This window comes from Numida meleagris, chromosome 4, assembly GCF_002078875.1.
Source record: "Numida meleagris isolate 19003 breed g44 Domestic line chromosome 4, NumMel1.0, whole genome shotgun sequence".
NCBI classification, from domain to species: Eukaryota; Metazoa; Chordata; class Aves; order Galliformes; family Numididae; genus Numida; species Numida meleagris.
The window spans coordinates 59,103,585-59,118,867 of record NC_034412.1 but is presented as its reverse complement, the minus strand read 5'-3'; the positions used below and the strand labels follow the sequence as shown (position 1 = coordinate 59,118,867).

The 15,283-nt window shown below is 38.8% G+C and overlaps 1 protein-coding gene across 11 annotated transcripts in view; it reads left to right on the top strand.

Moving 5' to 3' along the window:
- Positions 1-15,283, top strand: part of ADAD1 (adenosine deaminase domain containing 1) — a 66,600-nt gene that overhangs the window by 38,993 nt on the left and 12,324 nt on the right. For all 11 annotated transcript variants that reach the window (XM_021397182.1, XM_021397180.1, XM_021397175.1 and 8 more), the window contains one exon: positions 5,956-6,373. The gene's annotated coding sequence lies outside the window, so the exon portion shown is untranslated. The remainder of the gene's footprint in view (positions 1-5,955; positions 6,374-15,283) is intronic.

Sequence of the window (15,283 nt, the reverse complement as noted above, 5' to 3'; positions counted from 1 at the left end):
GAAATGACACTAACTACACGATGAGTAAAATACTGCCAACTTCATCAAGTTTATTTTTCACTATATGATATTGATTTTATTTTTCCTGTTTATTGAACATTATTGTCCCATCTCTTTGAGATGATCTCTGATTATTCAGTGTTGCCTGTTGGATAGGCAGTAAAAGAGCATGCCTATGACAAGTGAAATATGGCGCATTCACATAAATTGTTTAATTATCCATCTCTAGTCTTAATAGGGCAGGGGCACATTGCTGCTGCCTGTATGTGAATTGTGAGGTGTTTTTTAGGTCACGTATGTCTGAATCATTTTTTATACATCAGCAACATTGATACAGAACAACAGAAAGAACCACAACTTTAATCATAGGTTATGATTAAAGCTATGAAATACGAATATTTGGAGCTGCGTATTTGTCCAAAGTTCAAAGTAGTTTGATATATTTCAAAGCATAAATCAGCATTCTTTAAGTTGAAAACTGGGCGTGAGTTATCCAAAGTCATGTGGCTGTTGATACCTAACTTGATGCAGAGCAGTTTCACTGAAGTGAGTTAGTTGTGTTGGTGCTTCATCTTGGTGGAAAATAAGGACATATGTGGAGGCTGGGAAAACCCCTTGGGTGCTTTTCATTGTGAAATGGGTTATTGATTGATTGATACTCATATGGAAACTTTTGTAGAGGGAGAAGTTTTAATGAGATTATTATCCACTTTGGTTCTCCTATCGACTTTTCAGCCTACAGTTTCCTTTATTCCATAAAGGGATTTACTGTTTGTGCTGTATACCTCTGCTGTTCTTCATCTGACATTCATCATTATGCCGCCCACTGGACTTTGCTTAAAGGGTAAATAAGGTACATGCATCAGTCTGGGAAATTTGCCAGAGCATTGCCTCAACCCTGAGAGAAAGCTTATGAGAATCAGGTAGAACAGGCTGAAAAATATTTTCCCGTCTCACAGAAATGTCATTTTTTTCAGTTTTGACTTTTTTCCCTATGACACACTGAAATGAAGTTGCAAACTTTGAACAATTTTAATTTAAAAAAAAAGAGAGAATGATCCACATCTGTCAATAGCCTGTTAAGTAAGCACCTCCTCTGGGATGTTGGTGGAGCCTGTCCAAAATCAAAAGTCAAATCAAGCAGAGCAGGGATGGGACCCAGCTCCAGCATTCAGTTCTCTGCCAAATGCCCACGCCGGAAAACAATAGACTGCTCTGCTCTGGTGCACTTTGTCTTGTTTTTTACAGAAATTCAACTCTGGACCTGGGAAATGGTTACTGTTGAAAGATTTCTCTAATCATTTCAGTGAAAGTTGAAATGTTTCAGTTTCAACAAATTTGTTATTCTCCAGTGGAAAAACATTTCACTAAAAAATTCCCAGCCTGTTCTACTTCTGAGTTTGCCCTGTAAAAAATATTTTTAAGGAAAGTCTTACTGTGATGCAGAACATTCATGCTTAAGGAGGACAAGATTGTGCTCTTCGAGCTGACTGGGCTTACCCTTGTCTTGATGCTTGATTCTTGTTCATGTCCTCTGGTTGCCTGTGCCGTCGTATTGCTTCATGTGGTTGTGCAGTGCACCTCTCTGGGTCAGAAAACTGATACAGATCAAATGTAACTTGCCTCTTCACCCAAACTTCCCCCTCAAAATGCAATAGTTTGAGGATTGCTGATGGGAGCAGGACTGGGATTGGATTAAGCCAGCCCTGCTGCAGTGAAACACAGGTGAAAAAGGAGCTTGAAGCAATAAGCACCCAGGAGTTTCTTCTTCAGTGCCATAAAAAATAGCTACTACCAAATTGTGTTGGTAGTTCAGCTGTTGGTAACACCGTGCTGTAAATCAGATCATGGAAAGTATCAGTGATGATAATATCCCTCTAAATACTTGCTATTTTTTTTCCCAATGGGGACAGGGCTGTTTTTAACCTGACTCATTTCAGGTTTGAAGAGCAGGTGTGCAGGTACACTTCCCAGCTAAGACAGCAGTGAAGGGTTGAGATTGAGTGAGTAGGAAGAGTGTATGATGGTAGGGACAGAAACAAGAATTTCTGATGCTACTTTCTCCACACAAAACCTTTGTATAATATGCATTTGTCTAAAAATATTCCTTTAAAGGTAGGGACTGAAAAACCTGGGGGGGGGAGGGGCGGGCGGGTAGAACGTAGCAGCTGTCTAACAGAACATGGGACATGAGAAGAAATGAGAATTCAAGGAAGAATGTGGTATCCATCAAATCAAGAAGGGAGGCAGCAAGTCCATAAGGAATGATAAGGAAGGGCTGCCTGGTCCGTGCCTGGAGAGCAGCCATGCTGTGCCATGGGAAGGCACCTCCTGGGCAGGTTTGGTGCCACCATGGAGGTATGCTGACCATTGAGCCCTCCATCACTTCCTGCCCTATCACTCTCTATTGTCATCCTCACTGTGTGCTGACTGGACTGGGAGTGCTTCCTTGACAAAATTGGCACTTTATTTGTGCAGGCTTTTATGATTGCTGTGGGAGAGTAATTCTATTAGAAACTGTTAGAAAGTGCAATTCTTCCAGAACTAGCAAGGAAGTTGTACATTTTTCTGCTTGTTATTCTCTGATTTGTATGCATATTTGTTTTCAAGTGCTATTCCTGCTAGTCATACAATTTGGTGGTGATGTTTCTGAGCTTTCACGAGTAGATTCAAAAGCACGATGGCTTTTGCCCTTTTATTATTGATTAAGAGGCTGTATTTAGCTGAGAAGCTAGCAGTGATACAGATTCTTTCTAGCTGTTCTGTATCCCAACAGCTAAGGTTCGATGTACTGGTAGTGTGCTATTTTCACCTTCTATAAAAGCGAAGTGCAGTGGGGACTGGACATAAATGTCCTGTTATATGGTGGGGCAAGATTTACCAATACTTTGTCTTACCTTGTGTTAATCCAAAATAGTTGTAGATGTCATGCACCATTAAACTGGCTTTATCTAAAGGAGAGAAGGAGGGTAGATGAAAGAGAGGCTGAAAGTGTGAAGGAGGAGAGAGTAAGTTAGTGTTGGGAAGGAGATTAATGTGGGAAGAGGAAACAGAAAATAATATTTGAATAATAAATAATATTTGAACTGAAAAACTATCTCTGGAAAAGAGAACACAACAGGGATATGGCGACAGACTGTCTTAAAATTTCATTGTGGTATTAGCAGGTAAGCCAGATGTTTCTTGCTGAGTTGACTTGATTTACTTGTGTTTTTATACACTCCGCTTGCTAAGCAGTGTTGGAAAGAGAGATAATGAGTATGGTAGGGAGCAAAACTTTGTAGAAAATTCCAGCTTACTTCCTTACAAATATTGTGTATTCCACCTGAATTTAAAAATGGCATTAACAAGTGCACCTTGTCTGACTGTGGTGTCTCATTCTTTTGGGAAAAGCATTCATAAGATACTATATGAGTCACTAGGAAGAATGTAGATACTCTGTGTCATGCTTGTACCTGTCTGACAATGGTGTCTAGATTGAATCCATTAGATTCATTTTGCTTTACTGTATGTCTCTGATGGAGTTCATATGAAGTTTTGGGAAAACTATCTAATGACTTTGTTCCTGACTGACTTATCTGTTTGTAAAGAAAGGAATAATAATAGTAATGATTATGTGAAGTATTGATGAAGTCCTCAAGTGGAATGGTAATATGCTTTAGAAATACCTGATGCATAAATTAAGATTTACTTGTTTATTCTAATAGTCTTCCTTATCCTTATTTTTAACCTATTGCAGTTAATACTGTCAGTGCAGACATTATCCTCTTAGTCTAAGATCATTAACTTCAGGACTGATCAGATCTGTTCCACTGAGTTAAGGCCATAGTGGGTAAATGTTGGATTTGCATCTGAAGAGGTAATTGTATCCTAAATGATCTTAGTTTGTATTGAAAAAGCCAACTTTATAACTTTTGATCATTAATTATTTCTCAGAAATGGGAGCATTGTTGCTCATTCCAGTAATCTTTCTGAACATTAATTCTACATTTAAGGATTTGAGAGATTAATTTCTTTAAAAAACTGAAGCAGGGAGAGGTCTATTTTTAGTTGCCTCATGCCCTCTTGTGCTATGATCTGGTCTTTACATTGGTCTGTTTACATACATAAAAAATCAGTTGCCGTCTGATTAGATGAAATGCTAGATGTTCAGAGGAGGGCCACCAAGATGATCAGAGGGCTGGAGCACCTCTCCTATGAAGAAAGATTGAGGGAACTGGGCTTGTTTGGGTTGGAGAAGAGAAGGCTCCGGGGAGACCTCATTGTGGCCTTCCAATACTTGAAGGGAGCGTATAAACAGGAGGGGGAACGATTGTTCATGAGGGTGGATAGCGATAAGACAAGGGGGAATGGTTTTAAACTAAGACAGGGGAGATTTAGGTTAGATATTAGGAGGAAATTTTTCACTCAAAGGGTGGTGACTCACTGGAACAGGTTGTTCAGGGAGGTTGTGGATGCCCCGTCCCTGGAGGTGTTCACAGCCAGGCTGGATGTGGCTCTGGGCAGCCTGGTCTAGTGGTTGGTGACTCTGCACTTGGCAGGGGGGTTGAGACTTGAAGATCTTTGAGGTCCTTTTCAACCCAGGCCATTCTATGATTCTGTGATTCTATGATTCTGTGATGTGCCAGCCTCACATATTCTGTTCTTCACTCGTTGCTGATACTGACCTCTATTCGGCCCTTGTCTTACTATAAAACACTTCCAATTCTCACTTACTTTTTGTTCATCGTCCTCTTTGCTGTGGGGGTGACAAGAGCACTGGAACAGGCTGCCCAGAGAAGCTGTGGAGTCTCCTTCCCTGGAGATATTCAAAAGTCACCTGAATGCTTTCCTGTGCAATCTACTGTAGGGAACCTGCTTTAGCAGGGAGGTTGGACTCAATGACCTCTAGAGATCCCTTCCACCCCCTGCAATTCTGTGATTCTATATAAAACATCTTGCAAAAATTAATACTAAATCTTATTTTAAATGTACCAGGAGCAAGAAATGCTGCAAGACTGTAAAATAATGATCATATATAGATATATATTAAAAAAAAAAAGTGAAAAAAATGATAACTGTCAAAAGCAGGCTAGCTAGCTAATTACTTGTGTAGAAGCAAAAAAGTTGTTTGGAATAAAGTGGGTATGCTGGTAACTTTGTTCATGAGAAAATAATAAGATCCTTTGAAACTGAAATGGCTAAGAAAGTATCTATGAGACAAGGTTTTATAACAGTAGCAGGCTGCTGACAGTGTTCACCCAGGAGTTCTAAAATATTTGAATTACTAACTAGCAGCTGTAACCTCTCACTGTAAGTTGCCATGCAGTGTGAGAATTGAACAGCGACTAATGAGAAGCCAGTGTTCTAAAGAGGCTCCACAGGGAATCTAGGAAACTGGGAAAACATGTAGATGTTATGATTAAAAAAAATGAATTAGTGGATACCTGAGTAAATGTAATCTGCTTAAGAAGAGTAACTTTGGTCTTTGGAAAAAAGAACTGTGCCTTAGAAAATACATCAAAGATCTTTCATGGAGTTAACATCTATATGCATAAGGATATTTTGTCTGCTTTTGTCACTTGGATTTCTAAAACTAACAGAAGTCCCTCTCTGAAGAGTAACAGCTCCATACACTGATAAGTTTGAAAGGATGATCGTTGCATGGCAAGCTAATAGCAATAATGAATCGTCATCAGTGTACTCTTTGCAGGACAGTGTATCAGGTGTAAGGGTCTCTGCAGGAATTGGAGATGCAAGAGAGAAACATGGCTTTTGTGCAAATCGTTCGTTGCACATCCCTTCTCTAGAAGACATTTGAGATCTTAGCAGAGCCTTAGTGCAGTCTTGATCAAAAGTAGTCCCAAACTTGTCTTCTGGAAGCTGACCAGAGTCATGCACTGCAATCACAAGGTGTTGAAGCAGTGTTAGAGCGTGAGTCAAAGCTGATTAATGATCCATATTTTCTCTCCAAAGGGAAAGTAAGTGTTGAAGTCCTGTCTGCCTCTGTGACTACTCAGAAGTCCTGGTCCCCAGTTCATCAGACTAACAGCTGAAGAGAAGTCACTGGTACCATAGCAGGGCCATCTCCTGCTGGATGGCGGAGACCTCCGGTTAGGAGTGGTGCCCCGCCTGTCATCTCCAGCTGCCGCAGCACACCTTTTGTTGGCATGAATAGAGTTATTGCTGAAGAAGTGACATAAGAGATTGCCATGTACAGTGGGTGCCTTGGGCCCTGTGTCACAAGAAACATACGGTCAGCTCATGTGCTAAGTGGAGAGGAGAGAGTCCCACACCAAACAGATGGAAGCTGTTAAATATGCTCCAGCCCAGAAGGACCCTGCAAGTCTGCACTGGAAAGAGCGTATAATTGCACAGACCAAGCCACAGCAAGGTGAGTTTTTCTGCAATCTTGTAACTTAACATTGAGAACATGAAAAATATTAAGAGAAAAAAGTGCAACTTATGTCTCTTTGCTGTAAGATCATTTAAAATATCTTATTTCCCCTGTGATTTGAAACCCATGCTTGCTTTTGATATCTTCAAATCTTTCCTCAATCTGCCCTTCACTGGTCTGCATGTCATGTAATCAGAATGTTAACTGTTGGTGTCTGGAAGTGCTATGATGCAGCTCAAGATACCTTGAGTAGTGCTTTATCATGATTCTTACTGTTTGACAGATGACTGAATTGATGAAGCTTTTACCAGTGCAAAACGAATCGTTGTCAGTATTTGGAAGCTCTTTTCCCTACAGTGCTGAGAGTCTTCACCAAACTCAACCAGTTTGGTGCTGGCAATTACCTACTGCCGCCCACTGGAGATAGTGGAGGTTTGCAGTGTTACTGAGTTGCTTCCTGCTGGTGGTGAGCACGGAGGGCTGGTTAAAGTGATGACTGCCTTTCCTGAAACGGTATTCCCAAATTGATTGTTGGTGAAACAGATTTTCAGGGTTTGTACCCTTGTATGGCTGTGACTGAAGAATCACAGGCAAGATTGCTGGACATAAGGGTGGCAAGTTGCCTAAAGGCAGAGTGTGATGAATATTTAACAATTATGTACATTCAGAAATAGCAATCTTACTCTCTTCTAATGACTGATAAGAACAGCACTGCTAACTTTATCAAGTTCCTAATTGTGAAGATAGTTTTAAGCTTGGTGTACAGATGATGGGAGAGAGTTGTAAATTATCTTAGTTGACTGTTAATCTGTTGGCAAATCGCTATCAGCAGTGAGTTTTGAGAACTTAAACCGTATTCTCTTTCTGCAGCATGTAAATAATTATTGTAATCCACTTTTCTCCAGAAAAAGTTTTGAAGATATTCATTAAAGATTATTGTCTCTGACATACCTGGGAATGTTACTGCCCAAGGACCAGCTGCACTACAAGTAGCTGCAGTCCTGTTAGCTACACTGCTGAATTCTTCTTGAGTATGCAAGCCAATGTCAGGACAAATAACAAGTGTTTATCTTTGAGCCAGACTTGATTTAGTTCCATTTCATTGGAAAAAGAAGCCAGCTGATGATGTGAAATTCATGTACACAAGCTAAAATGTAGTAAACCCATAGAAGATGCTCTTTTCCAAAAGACTATAGACCTTAACCTAGCCTCAAAACATCTGTATATTGGCAGCATTGTGTGTGGTTTCAGGTGATTTGTCTGAAGTTTCAAGTTTCAGTTTTCTGAGTGACTCCCTATTCCCTTACCATCAGGATTCCTCCTCTCATTCCTTCAGAATTTTTATCTACCCTTGCAAGCCTTTCCTCCTCTGTAAGTTGTCACTGCTAATTGTTCAAGAATTACACAATAGATATGCCAGAAACATGCAAGTGAGACATGAGTCTCTCTTCGGAACAGAGAAACAAAACTTCCATAAGAAGTAAACAGATTATCCTGTATGAGTGGAGCAGTGCCCCATATTTGGTGGTTTTTTTACGTCTCTGAAGTCTAGAAAATAGAAACTGTTTTTGCAGTAATTTTTTTGGTTGCCTTCACTTTGGGTTTTTTAAACATACACTTCATGGTCTTACAACGGTAAGGCAAGTGGACGAGAAAAGGATACTGGGAAGTCTTCAGCTGTATAAGCAGAAAAATGGAAAATTAAATGAGAATAAAATAAGTATTATTTCCAGGATATAGCGAGGCATATTGTCATGAGGATGATTCAGCTCATCTATTTATGTGGAACTGTTTTGAACTTCCTTATAGTTATCAACAGGTGGCAGTACAGTGATTCAGATCATTAGCTTGGAGAAGGATGTTTGAGTAGGAAATGTTCGCTTTCAACTTTGCACCTTTTACAACATGGATCATCAGTAAAAGTGAAAAGCAAGAGCAATGTACAACCCACAGCTGTTGGGACAGTGCATCCATGAAGATGTAAACAACTGAGAGAAAGAACACAGCTTATCACACAGAGTGATGTCTGGCATGAAATAGCATGTGAAGCAAAGCTGTGGAAGTGAATTCCTCCATATGGAAAAAATTGCACAAATTGACATTTATCGACTCTTACTGAACATTGATGGAGTCCAATCAGTGGATGTGAGCACAGTGAGGCTGTGAGTGGTGCATTTCAGCAGTGGTGACAGCAGCATGAAAGACATGCCACATTCCTGACAGCCATGAAGATTTTTATGAGTGTGGCATGTAGGCTCTTGTTCACCTTGGGCAAAAAAAGCATAGCTAATAGCTATGTTGAAAAACAGTTTTTTTGTAGCTGAGAATTTGCTCTATCAAATAGTGTTACTGTGCTCTTTGTATCTGTTGTAGTTTCCATGAAAATAAATAGGAGGTATAACTTTTATATTTTTCAATTTCCCTAGACTTTAAGAGCAAATAAATGTTAGAAGTATGTTAACAGGAAAAGGAGGACGAGAGATAACGTTGGGCCATTACTTGATGATATTAGTCACCTCACGAATAGGGATGTAGATAAAGCAGAGATGTTTAATGCCTTTTTTACCTCTGTCTTTACCACCGGAGATGGGCTCTAGGACCTCTGGAGCCCTGAGTTGGACTCAGGAGTCACTGTGGGAGTGATAAACTCCCAGCCAACTCTGAACTTGTGCAGGATTTTCTGCTTCAGCTGAATGCCCAATGAGATTCATCCTATGGTACTCAAAGAGCTGGCTGATGTTATCACAAGATTTCTGTCAATCACCAACCTAATGAAGTTTAAAAAGAAAAATACTGGATTCTGCACCTGGGGACAGGACTATCCTGGATGTCTGTACAGACCAGGGGGCAAGAGGCTGGAGAGTAGCCCGAAAGGGTTCTGGCAATAGTAAGAGTGCAGTCTGAACTTGATGGTAGTCAGAAGTTTAAGCTATATGGCATATGCAAACTGCTGTGTGTTGCACACTGTGCTCCCTTGGAAGGTGTCCTGTAGTGATGGAGACTTCACATGATTGCAGGAGTGCCTTGTCTTTCTTGTGGAACACCACCTAGTCATTGTTTACAGAGGAACAATATACTTCGTATACAGTATCTTTGGTCTGATCTGGCAACATCTATGATAGTGTGGGCTAATAAAGTTCTCATGAGGACTCTTATGAACCACAGTGAGGGTTGAAATGGCTGGAAGCTTTTTAGGAAAAGAACAAGTGAAAATCATATTAGCTAAAATTATTTAATATCATAGGTGTATAAATAAATCAAACCACAAAGTTCTCAATATAAACATTCAATTCACAAAATACAATAAATAATTAAATTAAATGAGACAATTGGTATAATAATAAAGAAGTTTCTCTAGAAAAGTAAATATTATACGGAATTGTATATACTATGCTAAGACACATACTGAAGTGCCCACACTGGACACTTATGACCAAAATCATAAATACATTGTTAAACCTCCCTGGGAGGTAATGAGCTTTTATGGCTTACTCTATGTACTCAGCTGAAGAAACATACTTCTCCTAACAATGCAGTTAGTACAAAGAGAGTTCACCTTACAAATAAAAATACATCAAGATTGTTTCACATCTGGAATTGTGGTAACTAGTCCTCCCAACATCATGAGTTGGGTCATCTTCATTTTATTCTCCTGAGAATAGTGTTGAAGAACAAGATGATGTCGTCTTGAAGACTGATCTGTCCTTCACTGCCTCCTTGTTCTTCGTTTGGGATTAAAATAGCACATCCTTGAATAATACACTCAATCTTTCATAGCTGTCACAAATCAAAAACTTAATAAGAGGCCTCAGAATCATGTGAGTCTTAAATGTATTTTAAATGTACAGAGTTCCAGAGTGACTGTGATGACACTGCCCAGAAGAGTGGCATTAACTAAGATCAATTGCAATAATGTTGTGATTAATTTTTCCCATACATGTCTGAACTGGATTGTCTAGTAAATACAATTTTCTCCAGCATCTAGGGACAATTAACCCTCTAAGTTAGATTTGTTACATCTTCTCGCTGTTTTTTTTTAATCACGTGACTAGCATTTTGATTAAAGTTGTTCTGCAGATATAAGAAATGGTCTTACTTTACAAATGAGTATACTGAGTTTCAAAATACCTACCAACCAACCTTTAGCCACTATACTTGCTGTGATACGATCCATAAATTAGAAACAATGGGGCAAGTCACTAAACAGAAAGAGCTACATTACTTACTTCGTTACATGCTGCCTTGGGTACAAAAACGAACAAACAAACAAAAAAAACAACATCCATCTGTTTCAGTGTAAGCAGGAATAACCAGTTAGCTTATGATATTCTGGTAAAGAAATGGCGTTTCTTCTCTTCAAGATATCCATCTCGTGTTAAAAGCTGCTTCTCAATGTTTTATAATTATTACTAATAAATATATAATGTACAGTGTTCTCTTAAACAAAGCGTGCTAATCATATTCACCTCCGCAACAGTAATTATTACAGGGTTTTGTAAAATATTGATTTGAATGCACGTACTGAATTACTGAAAAAGAGATTTACAAATCAAAATAACGCCTACCTTATGTTTTGTACAAAAATAAAGCTCCTTCCACTTACATACAAAAAGCAGTTCATCTTTAGAATGTTAATTCTCATGCAGTAATGCAGAAACATTGAGATACAGTGGAACATTACTTGGAAGAAAAATGGTTTTTGAAAAAAAGAAGAACAAAAAATAAAGATGATCTGAAGCAAAATTGTCATCAGCCAGAAATAAGGAGTTGGAAAGCAAAAGAGAACTCACTGTGGAAACTTTGTTCACTGTTGCCCTGAGGATCTTCCTTCCTCCTCTTAACATTTGTTTTTGAAGAAGTTCACATTTCAGGACAGTAAAAATGTGGAGGCAAAAAAAGCTTTTTCTGTTAGTTTTCCTATAGGCTGACAATTATAAGAAAGGAAATATTTTTAATAGTACTTCTCACTATTTTTGGAGGTAACTAAGCTTATAATTTTCCATTGTAACAATCAGTGTAGTTTTCCAGTTTCCTTTCTACACTGCGTTTCTACTAAGTAAAGAGAAAGTTAGATGGAAGGTTAATTTTTACTGGTAGCCTTTGCACTCCCTTCCAAGAGCAGTGTTTTGTGGGGCTAATATCTCTTTGGAGGGTAAATTAACAGCTGCTTCACAGATGGAAGTCTCGAGGTACGGAGTCATGGCAAGCAGGATATTGTCGTACATAATCACGTTGCTAAAAACTAGTTCTAAGTGATGCGATACTTACTTTTATTAAAAAAAATAAAAAGCCAGTGCTATCTCTAGCCAAAGTTTCAGAGAAATGTACAAGGTGCAGAAGCTATACAGTGAAGTTTCCACATAACAAAAACTTGACAGGTTTTAAAGAAAAAATTGCAATTTAAACCATTCTGGTGAATCAAGAGTGAACAGAAGAAATAGTGTTATGGTACATGGATATAAGAGTAAAATATTCTGAGAAAGGAAATACGCTTGTGAGATGCTTTACTCTGAATAATCATCAATTACTGTATTTGTTGGATCTCTTGCAGTGGCCAGTCATATCAACCATGGATTTACCACGTTAGCTTGAAGGTGTCTAGGTGGAATTCTGTCTCCCGAGATAAGTTTTTTCCCCAGAGAATTCTACATCTCCACTTCAAGCATTTGAGTTAACCCGCTCCCCATTGAAACTGGGGGCAAATGCGTCATTAACTACAACATGGAAGCACGTCAGACCCATATTATAGAGTATGATCTGTAAATGTTTTTCCACTAGTTCTGTGATAGTTGCACGCAGGGTGATTTTTCATAGTGAGCTAAGATACAATCTAAGAACTTATAAATAAAATTGTGTGTGTGGTATTATTATTGCAGATAAGGAAATCAGTCCAAGTAGGAACTTCTTGAGTCTTCAAACACACTGATAATTTTTTGTTTGTTTAACGTTAAAATGTTTCAGGCACTTATGTATGAGATTCATTTGAGATGAATACAAAAATAGGCTAGCAGCCATCTCATGTATTTCTAGTTCAGCATAAGGTGATAGTAAAGTCCCATAAATAAGCTTGGTTTTATGAAATTGCTATTTGAATTTCACTGTGAGATGAGGCTAGGATTACTTTTAAATCAGCATCGGTCTTATGCTTAGCCATCCAAATAAGCCTCCTTAATATTCTGGGGAGAAGCTTTCACTTACCACACACACAGCACAGCATAGTAGCAATGAGAAATATTTACATTTTTCACATTGTCTTAAATAACATAGTGTCTGCTTTAAATAGTAGATTTTCAGTAGCCCTCAGCTCTGGTGTGTCCTGAGTTCTTGAATAACTGTGGGAAAAAATGCATTGTTAGGGATAACAGAAAATACAGGTATCAATGCTTATTTACAGAATGTCAGAAACCAGACAGGAAGATCCAAATCTAATTGATTACCTTTTGCATCAGTTTTGAAAAGCTGTTCAGAAACTCTTGGGGTTTTTTTCTCTCATAAGATTCACATGAAGACTCACAATGCTGAAAGATAAAGCAAAGCCTGCCACTTTGAAAGAGCTCATTGTAAATGTAAATAATACTTGAAGACTTCTTACTGAAAAAATCAAGCTGACTGTAGTCAAAGCCTTTTATGACTGGTAAAACCGAGACATGGGCTATTTCAGAAAGGGATAGAAAATAGTAACTACACCTTTCATTCACAATTTTTGCAGTATACCCTGTTCTTTTGCCCTGTACATCACATGGTTGTCATCATTAAAGTGCATACATGCAATTGACTGATAGGATCAGAGTGAATGTCTCTTGGAAGTGCAGAAAAATTGATATATTTTATTTCCAAAGTAATGAAAGATCAATCTGGTTTTCTAACAAGTTTGGCTTTTAACAATTCTACTGTTAGAGACGGTGCCTGTTGCAGAAAATAAGTAGCAGTGATCAAGACTGGGAGCACTGGCGGGAAATCCTACCTCTCCAGAGCCAGGGAAAATGGGTCTTCTCAAGATCTTAACTGTTTTGGCGAATGTAGCATTTACTTGGCTGTTTTTTGGCTGTAGTTTCAGTATGCCATCCTGGAAGCAGGTCACAACTGTGAACAGGCATTCATCCTAGGGCAGGAACAGAAGGAACAATTTTAAAAGGAACATCTCAGCACTTTTTTTTCCAAGTGCTAGGTTATGATTTTTGTTCAAAATTAATTATCTGAGATACATATTGAGAAGATCCAACAGTATATCCAATAGATATGCAAAGGATCCTTTGATTTTCCCATTCTTTGGTAATTGCTTAAGTATTTCCTCATCAAATAAGTGCCTGAAGTCTCCCTTTGGATATTAATCGTGACAGCAACCTGCCGTTTCTCTTTCATGGTATGGTTGCACATTAATTTTTATTACGCTAATGGGCTACGTACTCTCCAGAATCTCCTTTCCTGTGTGGTGGCAGTTTTCCTCACTAGGCATACAACTGTGGAAAATACCACCAAAGCCAGCCTATTGTCAACAGAAAAAGAAAAGCAGTGTTTACTGAAGCCCGTTTCTAACGTGTTTTCCATTTTCCAAAGAAACACTTAGAAATGCTGATTATGCATATTAGAATGGCTCCAAAGACGTCATCTTTGTTTTGCATAACAACAGCTACCAAAGCTGAGTCTCCTCGGGTTTATTAGATGCCACTGCAGCATGATGCTTTTGCAAGGACAGGGCAACCTCGGAGTATGTTGTCTATAGCAAATGTTAATAGCAACATCTTATATTGGTTGGATACAACATTTTATTTTCATTAAAAACCACACTTTTGTGTTTGTTTCAAGCTTCTTACCGTAACCAGACTTGCTTACTGGAAAAAAAGCACTCTTTTTTCAAGAGATCGATTTTCCAGCTGAAACTGAAAACGTTCTGTGCCTCATCCGTGATGAGCTGAGAAACTAGCACTTCTCATATATGCTGCTTTTTCTTTTTTTATTTTGCTGAGTTAACAGTTAGCTGTAGGCAGGCCAACAGTCAGAGGGCCACAAGGATTGCATTTTTGGTGTGTTGTGATGGGTTCAGCATTTTGATCAAGAGGCATTTAAAAAGTGTGTGCTGCTGGTGAAGTGTGAGGGTCACTAGGTAAACGTGTAAAATAGCTGTGCTGGAGAGAAACATTCTGCATCTGACTCTAACTTTACAGATTACCCTGAAAAACCTTTACTTCCTGAACTAGCAAACAGCAGGATAAGATGCTGATGTGATGTAAATGGGCACTGTGCTATTGCTTCAGCCGCAAGGTCAATCACCAGCAATAAATCCTATTTTCTCTCCAGTCTTGCAATCTTGAATCAACTCAATATTAAGTCTTACTCAGCTTCAGCATCTTCTCTTTTGAGTTGGTGTCCTCTGATATCTTTAACCTCTCACTTCTTTTTTTTTTTTTTCATTTTTTAAATCACACTTGAGTATCCACGGAACTCATGTGGGACTGCATTGTGGCTAACACCCAGTCCACTCACAGGAATCTCAATGAGGTCACAACTAATATTGATAAACTCCTGAATTTTTGATGTTATGAAAAATAGTCTTCTTCCTACATATTCAAGGCCAAATTCAAATCTGGCATAAGCAGGTTATCATATAAGTAGTACTATGATATTCAAAGGGCAGTTATCTGAAATACTTTTTATTAAATCCAGTTTCGTATATTAAGGTGTAACTGCAACTTTGGCATGCTATAATTCATATAGAATCATAGAATTGTCTGAATTGGAAGGGACCCTTAAAGGCCACCTTGTCCAACTCCCCTTGATGAACAGGGGCACCTACAGCTACATCAGGTGCTCAAAGCCCTGTCCAGCCTGACCTTGAATGTCTCCAGGAACTGGGCATCTGCTACCTCTTTGGGCAACCTGTGCCAGTGCCTCAATACCCTTATTGTA